The sequence below is a fragment of the Aythya ferina genome (genome assembly GCF_964211825.1).
Source record: "Aythya ferina genome assembly, chromosome: 2".
In the NCBI taxonomy this organism is placed as follows: Eukaryota; Metazoa; Chordata; class Aves; order Anseriformes; family Anatidae; genus Aythya; species Aythya ferina.
This window is the reverse complement of record NC_140297.1, coordinates 5,022,951-5,027,254: the sequence shown is the minus strand read 5'-3', so window position 1 is coordinate 5,027,254 and position 4,304 is coordinate 5,022,951.

The window sequence follows — 4,304 nt, the reverse complement described above, 5'->3', positions numbered from 1 at the left end:
GCTGCATTGTTTGTGCACACAGGGACTATTTGTTTTGTTTTTTTTTTTTTTTTTTTTTTTTTCCTCAACTGCTGCCTGAATTTAACTTTAAAAGCTGAAATAACTGCAGTCCAAGCTAAAGGTGTTATTAATAAAAACGCCGTTATATATACCTGGTTCTCCGTGTTAAAGCAGCCTTGTACTTTCTCCAGATTTTTTTTTTTAAATGCTGGTTATGGCTGTGGGTGTTGCACATTTATCGTGGCCCCTCAAGAAGGTATGGATGACACCTATTATAGATTCTAATCACCTTGGATGCTCGTGTGAGGTGGTACAGGCTGCCTGGCCTCATTTGTAAGGGGATGATCAATGTGTCAGTCCTCTTCCAGTGCTCCAAGCAGCTCCTGGAAGAGATGAGTTCAGCACTTGTTTTGGCTGTGGGTGTTTAATGATAATTCTGCAGAATTCAGAGCATTTGCCTGCAGGTGAGCAGAGAGGGGGTGGAAAAGCCAGTTCTTGTTCTCGCTTGGCATGGTTGAATTGCTTGGCTAAGGGAGCGAGCAGCTAGGAGTGTGGAGAGCAGGAATGGGGGCAGGATCTCTGCTTTTCCATTAAATGTCTTCTGGCAGCAAGGATGGAGACTGCCCTGAGCAGGTGAGAAAAGAACCCAGGTACATCTTGATTTCTAGGGGTGCTGGATGAACTCAAACCTATCTGCTGTGTGCCTTACCCCAGCTGGGGATCACTAAACCCCATGTGAGCCAGACCAGGTAAGAGACCTAACACCTACTGGTGTTTGTCTCATCCCACTAATGAGGAGAGGCAAGGTCAGCTCATCTTCCACATTTCTTCTCAGCCTGCTCAGCTGTCCTCTAGCCTGCGGGGAGGGCTTTGGTCCTGTTCTTGTAGGGTTTTCCATCCCTGCTAGAAACCAACCTGACAAAGCAGTTGGGACTGGGGTTGGTGCTGCTGGAGAGGACAAATCCCACTGTCACTGTCAAATCCTGTCACATGCATCTGAACCAGTCACCCTGCGGAGACGCTTGGCACAGCTTCCAAGCTGCCTGTCTTTGGCCAAAAAATGCAAAGCAAATCTTTCAAGATGTGACTTCTACAAAAAGATGCAAATTCTACAACCTGAGTATGGCTCAAAGACGTCAGATTTTGCTTGGGTTTAAAACAGCTATTTAGAGTTAAGGTAGGAAATATGAATTCTAGTGCTTTGTGCTGGATGTGGCTGGCCAGATGTCCTGAGCTGGCAGTTTTGGGGAGCCATCACCTGCAGGCCAGCTCCCAAAGCACCATCTCGCAGGGCTCAGATTGTGTTGCTGCCACGTGGCTGTAGGGGAAGCCAAGCTGGAAATCATTCATCTGAGTCTTCACATTCACAAGGATTTTCTTTAAAAGGTGACTGGAGACAGTGCTGTGCACTGAGATCAAATGATGAGCCAACATGATAAAAAGTTACAAATTCCTATGAATCACACAGTATTAGGTAGGAAAAGAAATAAAATGCTCTTGAGAGGGTCTAATTTAAGTTCCTTCAGGGGAGAAGTGGGAAGAACATGAACAGCAGAGCTGCTGGTTGCAATTTGCCTGCCTTCCCTTCCCGGTCTGTTGGCTAATCCTGAGGATTGATCCGTGCCTCTCTTTGGCCTTGGTGTGCTTGAGGCATCTGCTGCTGCTGGCACGTGGCAGCTGCAGGTGCATCAACCTCTGCTGTAGCTGCCTCATCAGAGCCTGGCATCAGCAGGTCTGGTGCTCAGCAAGGAAGGGCTTTAGAAAAAAGGAACGCAGAAGAGGATGCTTGAAAGCATCAATGGACTCGCGTGACTGGAAGCTGCTTTTTCTGTGCTAGTGGCTGATACCTTCCCCAGATTAGCAGGCAAACAATAATTTGGGAACATTTTGGAATAATTTCCTTTAGGTTTAGTTGCGCTTCTGCAGCAGCAGATGGACTGGGGGCATTGGGAAGGGAGGGGCGGGCGCAGGCGCTGAGGGTGGGAGTTTCACCGTGCCAAAAATCACCGTGCTGCCACTTTCGTTTTGTTTCACTGGGCTTGGTTGCATGGCTGGTACTTATAAACTTTGTTATTTAAACCACAAGCAAGCCCTGCAACCGGCTGTGCTGCTGAATCCACTCCAGCGGGGACCTCAGAGGGCAAAGGATGAGGATGGTTTTAGAGGAGGAGGACTCCGCAGCTGTGCTGGCCACATGCTGACAGGGGTACCAGAGATGGCAAGGGGCTCCAGCCCCTTCCCAGCTCACAGCAAACTACTTCAAAGGGGGCTCAGAAAGAGCAGACGAGGCTGTTTGGCGCCACCGTGCTAAAATCCCCCTTGGGAGGGTGCTCGGGCACCGGGAAGCCGATGCAAGGTGCAGGGCAGTGAGCAGGGCGCACCCTTCAGCAAGCAGCACCGGCTCCCAGAAGAGGGTGCTGTCAGGCAGAAAATAGCAAGCACCAGGAAGGTATTTGCAGGCTGAAACTGCAGGCTTTATTTTTAACTTTTGGGCTTCGGTTGTGTTGCAGCCCTGGTCCTCCAGCACCGCAATTAACTGCAATTAACGATTCTAACTCTCGTTAATTCAATGGCTGAAAATGCTGCTGAAACCCAGATTTTAATGCAATTGAGACAGTGACTCTCATAAAGTTTTAGAAATGAGGTCTGTTCTTCTTTAGGAGAGTGCACAGCTGGGGTGTAAGAGTGAAGTTTGGACCCCCATCCCCACGAGCTCACAGAGTCGGGGGCGTCCTTGTAATTAAATGCAATTAATTTACATCATGGACGGTTGTAGCCTCCTGATCAGCCTCTACGATCAGCAGAGTCTTGGGGCATGATTTCTCTCAGTTTTAGGCAGGAATCGTGAGCAGGGACCACAAAACCACCTGTTTTTCTTTGCTGATGGATGGGGACACCAGGGCCTCGCCAACACCCCTGATACAAAAAGCTGAAGGGGCAGGGCTTGTCCTAACGAAGACGGAGCCAACAGATGTACTTTGGAAAGTCAGCTTAAACCTTTTTGATTCCTATCTTGGCTGTGACCCGTGATTCACCTCCTGCACCAGATAGGCAGAGTTAAGTATTTATAAGCGGGCGCTGCTGGGTCTCAATCCAACGCCGCGTCGCGCTGCCACCCTCATTTCCATGTTCCCATCCGAGCCGATCAAGTAACGCTCCCCTTTCTGCTGTAACCTGCAGCTCTCTGCCCTGCGAGGGGATGGGAGAGCATCGCTCATTCGTTTCATCAGGCTGTGAAAAGTGAAAAGCTCTGACAAACCCCATTGGCCTTCCGAAGCAGTAATTCATCTTGCATCGCGAGGATGAAGCTCTGGCTTCACACGGTGTTCCCTGCTGTTTGGAAATAGAAAATAGCTGATCATTTTCTCTTCTAAAACAAGGACTTGTGAATATTTGGTAAAACTTTCAGCTTCAAAGTAAGTCCTGAGAGGCAGGATCCCAGTGTGTCGGTGCTGTTCCTCCTCTCTTCCCTTCGCACCCTCTGATGGCTGCGTCTGGTCAGTGAAGGCCCACGCGTGGGCTCCCAGGTGCTGGGAGCTGCAGGATGAGCCATAACCTGGTGTCCTCCTTCCCTTTAGCTCGACCCACACGTCCATCATCCCTCATCCAGCTGCATCCATCCGTGCCCACTTTTAAGTGATCAGAGGCAACTCAGCTGTGTTCGTGAGCACAAGGTGCTTCAGACCAGGCCTCTACGTCCTCGCTTATAAATTAGGAAGAAACGCAGCTGCTCTGCGGCACTAAATGCACACCGAGAAACCCTCAGCACCTATTTCCAAACACCCACAGCAGGGAATGCTTGTTGTGCACTTTCCTTTTTGGTTTTCATTTCAGGAGCCAAGCAAAGCTCCGCTCTTTCTTCAAGGGTTTCACGTTAGTTAAAGGCAGTTACACGGCACCGTTCCTGCAGCTGAATAGGAGACAGTGAATACATCCCCCTGATTCCTCCCCCAGGGAAATAATTCGATATTTCTGAGCTTTATTTAGCTGTGGTGTTACGAGGGAACAGTGGTATTTTCAGAAAAGTGCCACCAGGGCTGCCTGAAAGCTGCTGGTTATACCAAAGTCACTGGACGGGTGTTTGGGCATGGCTGAGGCCTCCAGCCTGGCTGCTCTCCCCAAACAAGCGATTCCTGCTGACTTTCTTCTCAGAAGATGTACAAAAACCCCGAAGTCTCGTCCTCCCCTTGTTACCTGTCCCCCCACCTCCGACCAGGAGCCCCTCAGTAATTTTCCAGATCCCAAAACCCCATCTGCAAAAATATGACGGGCAGGAGAAAAGCCCACGATTGAATTTTCTGCCT